The sequence below is a fragment of the Meles meles genome, chromosome 4 (assembly GCF_922984935.1).
Source record: "Meles meles chromosome 4, mMelMel3.1 paternal haplotype, whole genome shotgun sequence".
NCBI classification, from domain to species: Eukaryota; Metazoa; Chordata; class Mammalia; order Carnivora; family Mustelidae; genus Meles; species Meles meles.
Genome location: NC_060069.1, coordinates 162603976 through 162622449, shown reverse-complemented (window position 1 = coordinate 162622449; position 18474 = coordinate 162603976). Strand labels below are relative to the sequence as shown.

The 18474-nt window shown below is 64.1% G+C and overlaps 1 protein-coding gene across 3 annotated transcripts in view; it reads right to left on the bottom strand.

The window, feature by feature from the left end:
• The window catches only part of AGPAT3 (1-acylglycerol-3-phosphate O-acyltransferase 3), a 93731-nt gene that overhangs the window by 31486 nt on the left and 43771 nt on the right, over window positions 1-18474 (bottom strand). The gene's annotated exons all lie outside the window — the stretch shown is intronic.

The window sequence follows — 18474 nt, the reverse complement described above, 5'->3', positions numbered from 1 at the left end:
GGACAGGACAGCTACAGGGTCGGGAGGAAGGTCTCTGTCCCCCTGCCCCGGGGGCCAGCCCCTCACCAGGCTCCCGCCCATCCTTCTGCACCATCCGGCTGCAAGAGCCATTTTCGTCCATGCACAGAGGGGCCCCGGTCCCGCTTCCTCACGGAGAGAGAGCAGAGACACTCCGGGTCTGGGATCCACCGCCGAGCAACGGCGCTCAGCGGCAGCCACGGGGGAACCACGGCTCCCCGCACCAGGTCTTCCTTCTCACCCAGCTCCTTCCCACTACACCGATCGCCCTACATCGTAACAGCCACGGGCCTGCTGATGGGACCGGGGGACACTGGGCGTGGCTATCAGAAATCCCGTGTCAGCACTGCGGACAGCGCCCCGGTCACGGGACACTCCAGGAAGAACCCGTGGGTCACGGGTCGTGGAGCGCCACAGACTTTCCCCAGAACCTGATGCTTCCGCACAGTCCGAAATGTGGCCACTTTACAAATTTTGCAGAATTTTGATCCTGGAACCAAGAAAAGTCAACTTGGATTCCGTGATCCTTCTGCTTCTCCTGGACCCTCCCCGTCCCCACACAGCTCTGTGAAGTGAGCGACAGCGTTGCTGAGACTCGGGCCACTCGCAGTTTTCACCTTCTCACCGCTGTCCCAACCTCCACCGGCACCTCTCAGAGTGGATCCTTTATCCACTCCTCCCTCCGGACCCGTTTCTTCTCTACCAGAACCAGAGAGACGCAAAGAATGAAGACAAAAACTATGGTGGCTTTGAACCAGGGGTTTTCCGCAAACGTGACCCTGTTCGTCCTTCGTGAAAAGATCACTCGAGGGTACAGTCCAGCAAGACGAGAAGGAATCTAACAGAGGAAGAACTCACCCGGTTATACAGTGACGGGAAATGTCACGGTAACCACCCACGTGGGTGTGGCCCAGAAGGAGACTCTGCTCCAAACCAGCATGGGAACTCTTCCGGGAAGAAAGAATTTGTTCAACAAAGAATATGATGAAGGGGGCGCCTGGGTGGCTCAGTCAGTGAAGCCTGTGCCTTCGGCTCAGGTCATGGTCTCACGGTCCCAGGATCGAGCCCCGCATCAGGCTCCCTGCTTAGTGGGGAGCCTGTTCTCCCTCTGCTCCTCCCCGACCCGGCTTGCTCATTCTCACGCACATGGTCTCTCACTCTCAACTAAAATCCTTAAAAATACATACATGATTAAGGGAAGATTTTTGGTATTGAACAAGGAATATGTTTCCTTTCTTAAATGTAAAAAGCAAAGCAATTGATATTTTGAAGCAACAGAAAATGCTATTCTGGGAAACGGATCCGAACGTGGATCACGCTAATGTGGGGCACGAGTTTCTACCACTGGTTTCACACGGGACTTGGTCTTCCTCCTCCAAGATGCAAAGACTCACCGACGGTAACGGAAAGTCTAGAGCAGGGCCTGCACAGGGCTGCCGCTCAGTGAACACCGGCCAGAGACCTGAGTGTGACTAATAAATGGAGGAACAGAGCACATCCCAACGGTGCAGGCCTGGAAGCAGGACGGCTTCCGAGCAGCTCGGCCTCGGGGAACAGCAGTGCGCGCAGGGCAGAGGTGGGAGCGCACGTTCCCGGAAACCGGGGCATGTTACTATTCCAGAGAAATAAAAATACAAAAGCATTCCAACACCTGGGCTAACGTTGACTACGAAATATCAACTTTGAAGATGAACACAGATGTCACCAAAGTGGCTTTTGTCACTGAGTCGAGTGACAACACTGACTGGAGAAAGCTCGGCTAACACGCCCGCTGCCGGGAGGCTCCCCGCACCCGCCACGTCTTCCCCACTGACAAGGAGGAGCTGGAAGCAAGCACGTCGGGCCTGGGGCTCAGGAAACCATCCTTGTCCCCGGTCTGTGGCCTCCACGCGTGACGTGTCATTCTGAATTTCAGTTTCTTCTTTGAACATGAGGCTGACGTCACCTTTCTTACCAGGACCACAGCGTGGCTCTGTTCGACTCTTCTTCAAAAATCGCCACATTATAGGGTCCCTCCCTATTTTGCAAACACACCGATGTCTAAAAGGTCTTTGCTAAGCCAATTTTTAATGGGTGTTCAGGTTCCCAACACCCAGGATGCCAGGGTGCCATTTTCTGCATAATTGATACTTGCATCATTCTGAGCATCTGTAAAACCCCACAATTCAGACACCAATGCCGAGAAATGCCTCACTACAAGCGGGTCTCCCGGCCCGTTAGTTTTGGGACTCCCGCATCCCGTAGGCCCCACTCCGTGTGGGGACACTGACCCACGCCCAGAATCCCCCAAGGAAGACACGGTCTGACCCGTCACCTTCCCAAACTGTGTTCAGTGACGCTTGTATCTCTGCCTTGTAAGTTCGCAAATTCAGACCCACTTTCTCTCGGGCCGTCAACGTCGGTGAGATTTTAACTCTTTGCACACACATCTAGTTAGAAGTCACTACCTTCAAAATCAGCCACGGTGACAATTTCAAAGGAGGGCTTTGGCACTGGTTTTTCTTTCCAGAAAGAACCCAGGGTGGTAACCAGACTTCAGCCGCGGGAACAGGGAACATGTCAACAAAGCAGCTTGGGGGGCTACTGACAGGTGCTCGGGGTGAGGGAACCGCGGGGTGCTGACAGCGTCCTGGGAGGGCGAGCGCCCCAGGCCTTTGCCAAACGTCGTCTTACTCTGCAGACAAGCCGCCAAAGTGTGATTCTCTGACGAGAATTGTGCTTAGCGGAGGAATTTTTACTCTAAAACTGAGGAAAATGCCTCAGCCGCCATGTCCAATGGCATTTAGGCCAATGCCCTCATGAGATAGTTGAGACCCGAGGGGAGAGCCGCACAGCAATCCCCGATTCCTCCCCGGAGGCCACGGGGTTCCCGGACCACCCGCCGGTGCTCAGCCTGCCGCACACGACGCCCCTCCTCGGCAGTGGGAAGGCGCCAAGTGGGTTTTACCAGGTTGTGCCCATGATGGGGGATTCACAGGCGCCCCGATATCATTCACCAGCTGAAGGGAGCCCCAACAAGTCCCCGTGCATTTCGTAGTGAGGCTTAGGAAGCTGCGACGTCTGAAGGCAGGTGTGCGGCGACGAGGCTGAACGGAACGGCAGCCAGAAAGGGACAGCAGGTGCGTGTTGGGAGCGGGAGCCCACATGCCCCAGCCCTCACCATGGGTCCTGGAGGTCCTGCAGGTCCTGGAGGGACCCCACGCACCCCGCTCGCCGGCCCGGGGCTCTGCGCCGAGTCTTCTGGGCCTCGCCACTCCCCCACCTTTCCGCGCTCCAGCTCGGGGCGGCGACAGACACTCCCCTGGCCACACTCTGGCCCCTACCGGCCCCCTGGCTCCTGACGGGCTCACCCCTCGGCCCGCGGAGAAGCCTGGTCTGGACAAAGTCCTCCCCTGCAGGAGGGCAGCCGACGAGAAGGCCTCTCTCCTGGACCCCGGGATGGCGAGGGGCAGGGTCGCGCAGCAGAGCCAAGCAGAGGACACGGGTCTCCGATGGCATCTCGGGGCAAGAGTACAGTGTACAGTCTTGAGGGGGGGGGGTTGAGGAACCAGGTGGTGGGTAATAGGGAGGGCACGTACTGCATGGAGCACTGGGTGTGATGCCAAAACAATGAACACTGTTATGCTGTAAATCAACAAAAATAAATAAATAAATAAAAAATAAATAAAAAAGAGTTGCAGTGTGTGCAGCGCAAACTCCCCACCGGAGGCCACGAGTCTTCTCCAAGGCGCTTCCCAGTGCACGAGGCCGGAGGCCGCCTGGGCAGACGGGCGGCCCCTCTCCCGACCCTCCCTTGAGCCGTGGGGGCGGCCACGCTGGGGAGGCCTCCGGCCACGCGGCCAAGCGCTCGCCAGTCTGCAGCGGGACCCAGAGAAGGAAAAGCTCCATGTTTTCTCCCAGTTCCGAACGTGGGGGACAGGACAGGACAAGGGCCACAGGCCCCTCCAGACCAGGAGGCTACAGGAGCGCCCTTCAGCCTGGATTTCTGTCCCCGCGCCCATGCGGTGCTGAGTGGCTGGGACACGCGTGGGCACCCGGCGGGGCGGGCGGTCCGTGTGCGCGGTCGGTCAAGCCTGACACCCCACGTCCTCAGAGTCTCACAGGCTGGCCTCCCCTCCTGACCCGCACTCGCCGTCCACTACGGGGGTGCGGGGGCTTCCGCACACCGGGGCTGGCTGTCCCCCCCCCCCCAGCGTCCTGACGCTTATGCCAAGTGTTGGTGACGGCTCCTCCCGGGGGGACTCCACGGGGCCCGGAGAACCGCCTGTCCCTCCCCGAGGCCCGGAACTCCTCTAATAAGGGCCAATCCCCGAGCTCACTCTTCCCCTAAATCACGCACGCGTTTAGTCTCTGTAAGTTCTATGATGTTCACAGAAGAGCTAAAAGGCAAACACCCGTGGGCGTAAGTTCGTCCTAGAACGGTGCAGAGTTTGGGAGGAAGGAGCCCGCAGCTCCCGCGGGCAGGAAAGGGCCGCCGGGGCCTGAGGACACGTCGGGCCCCGTCTGTGGCCGTGCCCCCTCCTCCCCCTGCAACACGGAGAGGGGTTAAGCGGATCCGGAGGTGAGGAAGCCTCCGAGATGGTGCCCGAGCAGACAGCACGTGCACTGAAGGAAACAGAACCTTCACGAGAGCCTCCGTCTCCTCACCGCAAATCAGCCCCCTCGGCCCTGAGACGTGAAGCTGCCCCCGGGCCTGGGCTTCTGGGTTTCCCCAGAGCCACCGGGTGGGAGAAATGCCAACCCGTGAGGCTCGAGCCATCACCTGGTGCGGCCGGTGTAGACGGTCTCGTGCAGACCGGGGAGACACTGTACCCACTTTACAGATGGGAATGGGTGGCCCGGAGCTCACGCCCCCTCTGCCGTCACACCCCCACGTGGGTTGGGCTGGAGAAGCCCAGGCTCGTATGGTCCACACCAGCAAGAACCTGTGTGCACGCGGGTCCTGGCGGCCAGAAAGGGTCGCTGCCGATTCACCGTAAACCAGCTCGACACGTACGGGCACAACAGGCTGGCGTCCCTCCGCTGGCAACGAGCACCTTCTGCTTCCTTTACAGACCCCCATACATCCCGACACCTCCATGCAGGGGCGAGGTGGTAAGAGGTGAGGGGGTGGTGAGGGCGGGCAGGGGCAAACGTGAGGCGCCGCTCCTCCCCCGGAGCCGCCTTCTCCAGGAACATCCCAAACAGAGGAGTACTCGCTGGAGGGCGGACACCCCGCCTGGCCAGGTGGGGATCACGCGGGCCGAGCTCGGCACACAACGCCCCTGCCGACCGCGAGGCCCCCGTCCCCGGCAGGGACGTCTGTGGCACATGGGGCACAGGGAGCAGGAGGGGACAGGTGCGGCAGCCCCGGCGCTGGACAGCCCCGCGCCCGCCGGCGGACTCACCAGTAGAAGTAGTAGGTCAGGGCCACGGCCAGCAGGGCGGCACAGAGCCCCGAGAAAAGGCAAGTGGAGTGGCCGGACAGCATCTTCGGGCAGGGACGTGCGCGAAGAGACCGGCGGCCTGAGCAGCTGTCAGCCTCCGGCCAGCGGGCGAGCAGGACGATCACGTCCAGAGCTGCGCTGCCTGCGTCCGACGAGACCGTCTGCTCGGCGGAAAGGGGAGCACACGCTTCGGGGGTGCCGCCTTCCGACGCAGCAGAGACCAGCTCCGACGGAACCAGGCTTCCCTGAAGCAGCCCCAACGGGTCAGCGTCCCCCCTCTTGCCGCGGGGCCGGCCGGGCGCCCACTAATCCAATAAGCTGCTTTGCTGGGGGCTGTAAACAGGCCACATCACGGGGCCTGGCCGGGCACCTGACCCGGGAACCGCAGAGCCCACAGTGTGCACCCCGTCTCTCCCCGACCTCTCAGAAGCCAACAACAGCACGGCGACCCCAACATGGCGTGGCTGGGGGCAGGGCCAGGGGGTCAGCTAGTGGGGTGGGGCCCAGGCTTGGCCGTGGGGCCTCCAAGTGGTGGACGGACAGCCTGTCCTTCGGGCCACGACGCAGGATCATGGGTCCCAGCTGTGACACACAAGAGCTCCAGGAACACACGTACAACACCCAGGTCCCAGCTCCAGCCCCTTGCTCTCCGGTAAAGGACCGTGGGGGAGAGTTGCACGTCGTACTCTTGGGGAACACAGTGCTGGAGAAACTGAGGCCATGAGCCAAGGTGGGAGGGTGTGACCGTCTCCCCGGTCTCCTTGCCTGAAACTGCTGAGGTGAAATCAGGTGACCCAGGGACAGAAGGGCCACCTGCCAAACCCGCAGGCAGGGGGAGGGGAGATGTGATCGGGAGAGCACCCTGAGGGCCCCTCTGGCCAGCACACCTCCCTTCGGGGCTGTCACGCTGTCTCGGGATGGAGTGAAGTCGCTGCTTGGGCGTCCTGCATGACCCCTGACCCCGTTCCCCGGAGCGGTCAGCAACGCCCGACCCGTACCCAGGGCCCCGCGAGAAGTCTGCAGCGTGGGCATGTCCCAGGGGACCCCGAAGCGGTGGTCCTGGTGGCCTGCGGACAGGCAATCACAAGGCTCCTTCTAGAGGCTTCCGTCATCTGGCTTCTGGCCCGAGAAGCATCAGGAGAGAAGGCGGTCACCCGCCCTCCGCTCTGTCCGCGGGCAGGGGCTCCGGGGGATTGCGGTGAGCGCCGTGCTGCTGGCCACAGCTTTCCGAGGTCTTACTCCGCACAGTGGCCAGAGGAGCTGCTGGCCTGGGAGGACCAACTCCACAGTGTCTGTCCCCGTCCTCCCAGGGACGGTGGTGCCGCCGGAGGGGCCGAGAGCCTGGGCAGCGATCCTGCCCCGGCCAGGCATCCGGATGGCTGCCTTTCTAACGAACCATGAAGAGAAGGCCGTCCTCTCGCAGAGGGCCACCCCGCGGGACGCCCGTGTCGGTGACGTGTGCAGACCCCGGCCCAGGGACTTGTGAAGCCCCGTGGTCGAGCCGGGGTCCCCTGACATGTCCTGCGAGGTGGCACCTGGAACCGACTTTGCCCAGGGTCTTGTCCCACATGCAGACAGCTGTGTGGGCTGCCCGAGGCCAGGCCGGCTGTGCCCTCTCGGGAGCGGCTTTCTGGGGGCCACTGGCTCCCGTCTGTGCGCCAGCCCCCTCCTCTGCAGCGTTGCCAGAAGGACATGTGGACACCGGTTCCAACCCACAGCCAGCTGCCCTTGCCAGCCCCCAACACTCCTGCCCGGTTCCAGGCCCCTGTCCTGTCCTGTCCTGTCCCCAGGCTCCTGCGATGCTCACAGCGTGGGCCACGGGTTCCCGGACACCCCTGCACCGCTGCGGGGGCACTGGCGAGAGGGCGTGCCGCACAGCCTGGATCTCGGTCACAGCCGAGCCTCAGTTTCCCCTGCTGTGAGGCATGAGTGACGGTTCCTCTGAGGGCGGGATGGACATTTACGAGACGAGCACAGGGAAAGCGTTGGGTCCTTCCTGGCCCCCTTCCTGGGGACGACAAAGGCCACAGAGAAGAAAAGAATTACCCAAGATTTCTCTCCGGGCTCCAAGCCAAACCAGAGCAAAGCCTCAAACCTGCTCCCGGTTACACCCACTGCAGGGGACGCTGGACTAGGAACCGATCTTATCACGCTCTTTACGTTATTTGTGTGAAACCGAGAACATTTGGATCCTGGCTGCATTTGTTTTGAAATAACGATGTCCCTGCGGCTGCGTTTCTACCGGAGGGAGCCCCCACCGGGCGGGCTCCTGACCCCTGAGCCCGGCGGCGGCGTCCCGGGCCGAGGATCGCCCCTGCTCCCGCCAGACGCGCGGCTCCCACTCTGCACGCCGCGCCGTCAAAGGCACGGGGAACCGGAGCAAACGGGGACATACTGCACAGGAAAACGTCACAGGAACATGACCTCTGGATTATTTCCCGGGGCCTGAAAATGAGTGATTTATACCAAAAGAGTGGAAGAGGAGACCAGAGAGGGTGTTGATAGAAATTCTTTGCAGGGTCCCCGGAGCAGCAACATAAAAGGCGTCTTTCAAAGCGATTTGACGCCGTTTCTTCCCACTGAAGAGAGTCTCCCCAGGGGACTTCCCCCTCCCTCTCCCACCACCGACAGGGGGGCTCACGGCGAAACCGGTGCGTCTTGCTTACCCAGCGGACGTCATCACCACCAGAGACACGGGCAGTGACAAATGGGTCGCAACAATTACCGTAGAGCTCCAAAGACAAGTTCTCGGGCTTCCCCGCTGACCCCCGCGTCCCGTGGGGAGCCCCGTGAGGACGACGCGTCCCCTAACGAGGGGCAGACGCTCGTCTGTCCAGGGAAGCGAGGTGCCGGACACAAAGGAGCCTCTCAGAGTCACCTGCCAGAATGTTCGCGGCCTGCCGCCACGGGGAGGGAGGGGGCGGGGCGCGTGAGGGTGGGGGTTGGGGGGCAGAGAAAGTCCCCGTGGGCCGCGGCCTGCGTTGGCCACCAGTACCTCCAGGGGCCACAGAGTGAACAGCGTCTGTCCAGCCTTCAGGACGACGCCTCCAGGGGAGGGGCCCCGGGCTCCCTGCTCCCTCTGCCCGTCGCCCGGCCTTGAGTCCCCGTCGCCAGCCCCTTCTCCCTGCTCACCTTCCGTGTGGCTCCGCAGAGCTCCGGCCGTCCCGCTAGCCTGGCCCTCGGGGGGGACCCCAACCCCACCCCGAGTCGGGGGCCGATGACCCGAGTCAACGGGGAGGCTCGCTAACTCCGCCGTGCACGAGACGGGAAGCAGAGACAGACCAGGTGGGCCACGTCCAGACACGCGGGCGGGAGGGCCCCGGGGCCTTGTCCCCATGCACGAGGCGGCACGGAGACACACCGCTGACAGGACACGGTGGTCACACCCAGACACGTGAGTGAGCGCGCGGTGGGCGGCGCCCAGGCCACGCGAAGTGACAGACGCAACATGCAAATTACACATTCAACGACCACCGCGGCTCTGCTCTCGGGAGCACTGCCAGCTCCAAGTCCCCAGGTAACGGGCAGCCCCAGCCTCTGAAACGAGACGTGGCCGACATGGCCTCCGAGCGGGTTGCTGACCCCAGAGGGCAGGTTCCAGCCCAGGTCCCTGGGGGCAAATCCAGCCACTGGCAAATCCCGCGGGCGTCCCGGAGCTCCTCCACGTCTCCACGTCGCAGACAGCCTGCGACATCCCAGCTCATCCCTGTTCCCCACGGTTCCCCAGAGACACTGTGACTCCAACCACCGGGCTCAGGAACTCGCTGCTACCCAGCAGCTGGGGGCGGGGCGCCTGGCAGGGACAGAAGCCTCTGGGAGGGGAGACGCGCTGGGAGCTGTTGCTCGGCGGCGAGCCTCTGGCTGCTGGACTCACAGACACACGTGTCCCAGCAGCGAGACATTCGCCCCACAAAGTCTCCCTGCACCTACGAGGTTCACGAGACGCTGCCCGCCCACTGGGGACGCCCGTGTCTCAGCCTGTTTGTCCAGATTCAGCTCAGCCTCAGGACCGGGGAGAGCCTCCAGGGGCCACACGCAGCAGGACGAGCAGCACGGAGGGAAGGGTCCAAAGCCCCCCTACCCCTCCCGGGAAGCCTCCCTGGGCCCCTTGGGCGGGCAGGGGCAGGACCTACACCTCGTCCTAGGCCCGGGGCCTCCCCCACTGACCACTCGGATGCGCAGCTCCTGGCACTTGTCGCGCCCCTTCTCTGCTCAGGTGAGGAGCTTCCCGAGCGCCTCCGGGGGTTCAGGAAGGAGCAGGGAGGGGCAGGGAGAGGCCAGAGCCCAGGGTAGGCGCCGTCCTGTCCCGGGCACGTCGAGGCTGCTCCGAGGACACGGCTGAGGGTGCACCCCACTCTACAGGGACCTGGCCGCCGATGCGCCACGCACCTGTGGGAGGCGGGCAGGTCGGACTGACCCACCCAGCAGCTTCAACGGCTCGCCACGTCAGAGAGGAACAGAAACCAAGCCGCACTCCGGGAAGGCTCGCTGCTCGGACTCACTCTGGGGTAAACGAGACGGTGCTGGAAGCTGCAGGGCTGAGGCGGGCGCGCTCGGGGACGGCTGACACGATGCCCTTCCAGCCCACACTGGGATGTGCGGAGAACACGGGTTACCATGCAAACCAAACACGGGTAAACAGCCTGAGGTATGAGCTCAGGAAAACCAGCGGCCAAATCTCAAGTGCCTTGAAGCATCTCGGAAACTCTCAGTGCCAGACGTTGTTTGTGTGGCTTGTCGTGACCATGTGGCGCGGACGCAGGCCGGTCCAGACCACGGCACACCGTCGGGGGGACTTCGCAGAGGCAGGTGTCCGGGGAGAATGCTGCCACTCCGGGGCAGGGCCTCACGTGCTCAGGGTGGCTGGAGAAGACCGGCCACTCTCAGACACGAGGTCCACCTGCCACGCCTCCCACAGACCGGTGACCCAGCTGTCCAGCCCTTGGCCACCACAGGAACCGTGCAGCAGGGTAACGAGGACATGCTCTTATTTTTCAAGACTCCACACTCGGGACTGGTTGACGTGTCGCACCCGCAGCTGCTGTCCGGGGTTGGACGGGAGCAGGACGCGTGCCACCCAAGTCAGGCGGCCTGGCGGTGTGTCCGGAGCTGACCCTCCGGCACGCACACACACCCCCCGCCCCGCACGAAGCCTGACGCTGTGGCCAGGGCCCAGCGCCACCCAAGTGACGCTTGTCCCCAAACACACTCCGACCTGGAAAGCATCTGTAAGTTCTGTAAAGGAAACGGTGTCAGACCTGAGCTCTGAACAACAAATTCACTTCAGTCAGCGGGTTCCTCATCGTTCCAACTAAAAACCACGATTCAGAGTTCTACCGAGGCTTCCGGCCGAGCGCCGGGCGTGCGGACAGCTAGGGGCTCCCGCTCCCTGGCAGGGGTGTATCGGACCCCCCAGGGCCCCCACCCTGCCCTTGTCAATGTCTCCACGAGAGCCATGGCACACAGCCAGCGCTCAGCCGGAAGGCGGGGCCGCAGCAGACTGCCTGGGCGGGGGCTCCATCTGCCCCCGACCGGCTGGTTGGTCTGACGCACAGACAGCACGCGGCACCCGGGAGCGGGTGGACAGAGCCCTGTCGTACTCAGTGACAGTAGCAGCGAGAACACGTTGAGGTGAGGACCCCTGCTGTTCCTCACCGCGGCACGCCTGGTGGGGGGTGTCTCCCGGGGTGGGGACAGGAGGAAAAGCTGGGCTGCACCCCCATCCCCGGCGTGGCCAGGGGCGGACAGGTGCAGAGCGAGCTGTGGGCCGTCCCTCCCCGGCTTGCTCTGGGTCACCGGCTGCAGGTCCAGGAGGGGACCCCTAGTCTCCCGCGTGAGCTCCCGCGTGTCCACCCCCTTCCACACACGTGTTCTCAGACAGGTGCGCTTTGCTGCGGTCCCGTGTCCCTCCCAGGAGTGCAGAGCCTCCAGGGGAACGCTGCGGAGGCTCTGGGGGGTCACCGGCCGCCCGGGTCTGAGCCCGAGCCATCCCCTCTCCTGCAAAGGGCCTTCCTCTCTCCTCCAGGAAGCGCCCCACTAGCTGGACGGCTGCCTGCCCGTCCCCGACGGGAGCCTGAGTTCCAGAGCCACAGTCAGAGGCTCTAACAGCTGGAGTCGGCGGCCCCACGGGGGCGACCGCGGTCTGACCCGCCGCCACACGCACACGGTCCCCAGCCATGCTGGCCGCCCCGTGTGCATCGCCGGGGCAGCCCAAGTTCCCATGGTAGGAAAGAGCAGCGCCAGGCTCTCCCCCGGCCGTCTACCTGCAAAACCACCGCTGCCCTGAGCAGGAGCTGGCTCCTGAGCGAGTGGGTCGCCCAGCCAGGCGGAAAGGCTCACTCTCTCGTCCCACCGGAAGGCAGGACGGGCCGACCCCGGGCCTCCGGCTCACCAAGGGAGCAGCGGGGCCACGCCCACAGGGACCCTGCTCCAGGGCCCGTTCTCCGGCCAGCTTCCCCATCAGGACTGCACGTGGGAAAAACACGGAAGACCCGCCCTTCGGCCTAGGACACGGGGATGTTAGCGCCACCGCCGGCGCCCAGTGCTCCTGCTCAAAGAGGACGTTGAAGTAAAAACACCGCAGCTTTGGAGCCGTAATGAGATTTTGTAAATTGGCTGGGAGTATGGCAGTCTTGCTCTAAAAACGTGAAGCGGCCAGAAGCAGGGCAGGGAGCGAAAGGTCAGCCGTCGTCCTCACGATGCCCGGGGCTGACCGCTGTTCCGTCTGCGGCTGCCAGAGTCTGGCGCGCACCGGACACCAAGAGGTTTTCTCACTCCGAGCCACCTGCCAGGGACCGAAGGCCTGCGCCCGCCCAGTTCACGTGCTGGAAGCTGATCCCCGAGTGACCGCGTTAGGAGGCGAGGCCTCTGGAGGTGGTCAGAGGTCGCGAGAGGGGAGCCCCCGCACGGGGACCAGCGCCCTTAGGGAAGAGACCCCAAGAGCGCCCTTCCCCTTCCCCCACGTGAGGACCCAGCGAGAAGCCACCAGCTGTGAAGCAGGAGGGGCCTCCCTGACCCCCAATCTGCCGGCACCTTGATCCCGGTCTTCCGGCCCCGCGAAGCGTTAAGAACTCCCTGTGTGTGGTCACAAGGCCTGTGGGATGCTGCTGGGGGCAGGGGGCTCCAGCGGTAGGGGTCACTGTCTGCTTCGTACCAGAGTCGGCCAGCGTGGCGGGTCATAGCACGCAGGTCATGGTGTAACAGCTGCAGGGGACAGGGACTCGCCGCTGCCCAGGCCCACAGTGGCTGCTGCCCTACCCCTAGGGCCCCTGCTGGCCACCCCGATGCCCCCAACGGCAAGTGCGACTCCGGCCCCTCCCTGCTTCAGCAGCCCCACTCGGGACGCGGAGATGCAGCGGGAGCCGGGGAAAGAAATCTAACACCCTTCATTTTTGAAAACAAGTGGGGTTAATCTTATAATCTGTACAAGAGATTATCACGGCCCGGCCTGGTCTGCCAAGCCCAGCAACGCCCACCACCTAGTCCTTCTAGGGGCCCTACGCCTGGATGGACACAAAATGTGCCCACAGATGCCGCCTGACTCGAACACACCCGCTGTGGACATCCGGACTGGGGCGCAGTGCACGGACCCTGGCGGTCTCGCCCGACCCCACCACCGCCAGGGTCCGTCACGGCCACCTCTGCGGGCACGGAGCTCAGGGCCTTTCTGGGGAGGGCCCTGACGGGGTCGGCTCTCCTCATCCATGTTGCCAGGACACAAGACGATCAGGAACCTTCTCTCGGGCACCAGGCACGTTCCTGCTGACCTGTGCTACGAAGACGTCCTCACAGCCCTGTGCACCGGCACAGCCCACGTACAGCTCCGTGGTCCCCATCGCCGGGGCGGACGTGCAGGCCTTCCAGCTCCCTCCTGGCCGGGGGCCCTCAGCCCATGCCAGCGTCTGCGGGTCTGACGCCCCAGCCTGGGAAGACGTCTGGGAGATGGCACCCGGCCCTCTTGTCCTCTCCCAGGGCTGCCGGTCGCCACCATCCCCGGAGCCCTCAGTGGTCCTGTGCCCACCCCGCTTCCTGGCACTGACCTGCGGGGCGTCCGTGCTCTGACCCTCCTGCCGAGGGTCTGGGGGCTGCGGTTGCCCACGCTGGCAGGCGCGCCTGTCTAATGCTGGGGGTTCGGATCGAGGAGCTGCGTGCTGCAGCAGGCCGGTGATAAATCTTACCCTGTACCCCCATCTCTTACCACGGGACTCGCCTCTCCACCCCGACCCCCCAGAGAGGGTAACGAGGGGCCACCATGAACCCCTCACCCCCGGCCAGGGTCGTGTCACGGGGGCAGCTGCGCCTGGCGTGGACACCCCAAACAGCCTCCCCGACAGGGTTGTTCCAAACGGCCCTGGAGACCAGCGTCATCAGGAGAGATGTGCGGCTCTGGCTGCCGTGTGCCCAGTGGGTGTCAGACCTCTCTCGGGACCCTGACCTCGACGGGGCGTCCATGCTGCTCTGTGGAGTCCCCGGGCAGCTGTCCCGCTGGCCATCGGAGGGTTGGGTCTCTACCAGGCACGGGACACCGCTTGGGGCTCCGGCTGTGTGGCAGTATTGCGGATGCGGGCCCAGACAGACGCCCGCCAAGGCCCAGTGGCTCTCACGGCCGGAGGCTGTGTTCTTCTTGCCCACTTGTCTCCCCCCAGCAGCAGGACACCTGCACCAGCCCCCGGTTCCTGGCAGGGGCTGCCCGTCGGGTCCGGTCTACCCCTTCCCCCCACGGGACCCCCGGCCTCAGCCCCCCCAGACTCTCTGCGGCGGTCTGGCCTCACTCTGTTGCTGTGGTTTCCTCGGGAGGCGTCCGACAGCCGCCAGCTGAGTGTCTGGGCGCCCCCGTCCTCACTAACACGCCCCCCTCCTGGGGCCCCCGGGGCCGCCCTCCAGCAGGAGCGCGTTTGGGAAGAGGCGGGTGTTAGCGCTCAGGCTCACTGGGGGCCACTGCTGGTGTGGCTGTGGACGAGCCGTGGGGGTGTCCCTGCGACACAGGGAGCTCGAAGCGGTTGTTCCTGACGGCCTCAGGCTGACTCCTCTGGACACGCTGGCAAGTGCAAGCAGCTGGCGGTGGGATCGCGGAGGAGAAGGGACAGCGTCGGGAGGGAAGGAACAGAGGGTGTTGAGGCTCTGCTCCTAGTCCCCGGGCGCGGGAGGGCTCACTTCGCAGACGGGCCGGCGCTGGGAGCCACGGGCGCTGCCGGGCGGCGCGGGGGGCGGGTGCCACGGCAACAACTCCTGCATCGAGGGGCCCCAGGGCAGACGCGCGCTGACCGCCACAGGCCGGCCCCAGCACCCCCGGGTCCCTGCTCTGCTGCCCCCGTCCCCGGCTTCCCAAGGACCCCCCCCCATGCTGCTCTGCAGCTCCGCCCACGCATGGCAACGGCCCTTGAATGTCTGATTGCGAAACGGACAGATGGATGGACGGGAGCAACTTAATTCAGGAGCAAATGTTTCTGTCTCCTGCCTCCTGCGCCCGGCGGGGTCCTGGGCCAGAGCCTCTGCACCCCGGGCCGGGCTATCCATCTGCCCGCTCCGGGCCGTCCATCCGCCCGCCCCCGCCTTGCGTGCGACTGCTGGCCGAGCTCCGGGCCGGCTCCCGACACACCCACCTGGACCCAGTGCATTTCCGCCGCAGAGACTCCCCCAGGGAGACCACAGACACCGCTTCCCTCCTGGCCGGCCGGGTACTTCTCTTGCAGCAAAGCCCTCCCCACCACCACCTCAGAACTCACTATCCCCGTTTGTCTCCGCGCACACACGGTCCCTGTGCCGGTGCCCGACCCCTGACAGATGGCAGGAGAGCCCAGCCTCAGGCATCCCCAATAGAGTCGCGCCCCTGGCCATGCCCCCAGAGCCGCATGTGCCCCCTAGAGCCGTGTGCCCCCACAGAGCCATGTGTGCCCCCCTAGAGCCGCGGGCTCCTGTCCTGCACGTGGGAATCTGTTGGTTAAAGAAACAGCTTGCCCAGCCGCGGAAAGCAGGACTCATAGCTGATCAGCCGTCTCTCCATCGGGAGCACGTAAGAATTCTCCAGACCTCACAACCCGTGGAGGGGGGAGTGAAGACACAGGGGGTCACAGGCTAGCCCTCCGCGGGCCGGCCGAGGGCGGGGACGTGAGTCGTGCCGGGACTTTTCACATTCTGGTAGCAGCATTAACTTGATGTATTTAACCCAAAGTGACCAAAACAGCATCCTTTCACCGCACGGCATTAACGAGGTGAGCTGGGCACCTGGGGGCCTCCGTCGGTGAAGCGTCTGCTCCGGGTGGGGTGATGGTCCCGGGGTCCTGGGATCGAGTCCCACATCGGGGTCCCTGCTCAGCAGAGAGCCTGGTTCTCCCTTCCCCTGCTGCTCCCTGCTTGTGCGCTCTCTCTCTCTCTCTAATAAATAAATAAAATCTTAAAGAAAAAAACAAACTCAGAGGACCCGCTCATGCCGCTTTCCCCCAGGTCTGTGGACACCGGGCACTAACCCCCACTGCCCGACGCAGCCTCTCCCTTCCAAGGCCTCAACAGCTGTGTGTGGCCGTGCCCTCGGACATTGGACCCCCTGGACCGTCGGGCTCTGCCGAAGGTTACTCAGGTGACTCAGGCAGACAACAGCCTCGGGCCCCCGAGCGGGGAGACCGCACCGTACAGACCCAGAACGCACAGCTTCCAGCGAGGAGTTCCGAGCCCCAGAGATGGCCCTGGAACAGGTCCAAACACCATCTTATTGACCCGGAGGCTGTGCCTTCGCTTTGGGGCGCAGGGTGAGGATGCACGGGCCAGGAGGGCTCTCCTGCTGGCGGAGCGAAGGTGAGGGCTCCCCGGTGAGTGACCCAGCCCCAGCCTGCTCTCCCGGGAGCGCAGATGGTGGGGCCTCACACGCCCAGCCCGGCTGGCAGCTGCAAGGGGCCTCTCGCTCACCCGGGAAGGCGGAAGGTTCTGCTGGAGAGACAGTGGCATGCCCTGCCCTTACCTGGAGGTTCCCTGGGCCAGGCGAGCCGGGCAGTCCCTTGAAAGCACCCGAGGGCACAGGACCTGCTGGCTTTTATCCTGCCCTCAGCTCCTCCTGGAGCGGCGAGGAGGCGGGCTCTCCGGAGCTGTCCTTTTCACCCTTGACCTAAACCTTCTGCACCAGGAGGCAGAAACAACCGGCAGTGTAGCCCGGGGTCACCGCCGCCCACGTCCAGCTGCACCGGTCCCGGCCAGGGCTGGTGAGCGATGGGGAAACAGCCCTGACAGAGACGGAGGCGGTGGCCCTTCTCCTCTTTATTTCCACAGAGGCCGAAAGCCAGGACCGGACATGACCCCTGCCCTGAGAAACAGAAATGCAAGTCACCCGCGGTAGGGCCACCACTGTGTGGGGCAGAGGCGGGCGGGAGACCCAAGGAGACGGGACAGGACGCGCCTTCTGACACACTCGGGTCGGAGGTTCTGGAATACAGGCCTATCCGCAACACGGTGGGAAGCGGGGGGCTGCCCATCCAGAGGACACCATCCCTCGCTTCTGTACCAACAGGACAGACGTCCTGTCAGGCAGGCCACTGCCACCCAAGCAGGGAAGGTCCCAGTCCCGTGTCCCAGCAGTGTCTGGCCTGGGACACGAAAGCCACTAGGAAGTGGCCCGGACATGCCCTTCTCCTTCCTGCCTGGAATGCAGATGAAAGGGCCGGGCGGAAGCAGCCTTCCTGAGACCAGCAAGTTGCAGTCAAGGGGACAGAAGCTGCAGGCAGAGGAGGTCAGAGGGAGCCTGGCCCCTGTGGTCCATGGAGCTGCTGCCCGGTCTAACCCCAGGCTTGCTGGTAACAGGAGAGAACCGGCTCCTCACAGACATGGAACCCTGCGGCACGTGTGTCCTGCGCCAGTGAAAACTGTCCTGAGCTGCGTAGCCCCCACCCCAGTCCACGAACATGGATGCACCCAGTCCCAGGTCTCGTCCTTGGCAGCAGGAGGATGAGGATGACCCTGAAACAGGTCAGGGGAGCTTCTGTCCACAGACAGCCCAGGGCGCCACGCCCCATCCCTCCTCGCAGCTCCGTGTTCTCCTGGCCCCTTGTCTCCTTGCGCCAGTGGAAGGCCACTGGGCTGCCTGCGGCTTTCTCGGGCACACATCCTGCACGCTGGGAGGCCGAGCGGCGGGCCCCTCCCCGAGCAGGGCCAGGCTCAGAGGACCCTGAGTCTGGAGCCATGGGCCACACGGACAAGGGACAGGCTCCATGCACAGCCCCCAAGGGCCTCACTCACCCTCCCGCACCCCTGCTGATCACACCAGAGTCCCCGCAGCCCCTCCCCCCACACAAAGGGCTCTGCCCCCGGGACGGAGCGCTTAGTGATGCCTTATAACGCCCTCTGCGGCACGGCTGCGTGTTCTTACTTTGGAAGGTCACAGAAACCAACACGCCCCACACCCATGCACCTACCGCGGAGCTGAAACACTTGCCAGATTGTTTCTGATCTTTGTGTCTGAAGAAAGCTGTGTGTGTCCGTAGGTGTGCACGCGTGTGGTGGGTGTGTGAGCGTGTACATACGTGTGCACGTATGTGGGCGTGTGCTGTGTGTACGCATGCGTCCACATACCTGAGCGCGTGTCTCCGTGTGCACACACGTGGGTTCAGTGCGTGTAGAGTGCACGTGTGGTGTGCACAGGAGTGTGTCACGGGTGCTTGTGGGTGTGTGCGGGTGTGGCACGTTGGCCGTGGGCAGGTCCGGGAGGCACAGAAAGTGGGCGTGGCGGCTCCCGTCCTCCTGGACCCTCCCCCGAGCTCAGGACACCCGGAGCTCCCGCCCGCACCGCTGAAGCCGGGGCCACCCCCATGTCCGTCTGTGCACAGGAAAGGGGGCTCCGGCACAGCCTCCTGCCTTTGGCCTCAGGTCACACAGTGTCCACCTGGCCCCAGCCTGCAGGGACACGTGCCACCTACCCGTGTCAACACCCCAAGCCTTGTGCCGGACGGCAGCTGTCCACACCGTGTCGTGGGGAGGTTAAGCCTAAACACCCCGCTGGCCACAGCGGCGCCCTGTGGACAAGGGAATCGGGGCAGCACGGCCGCTC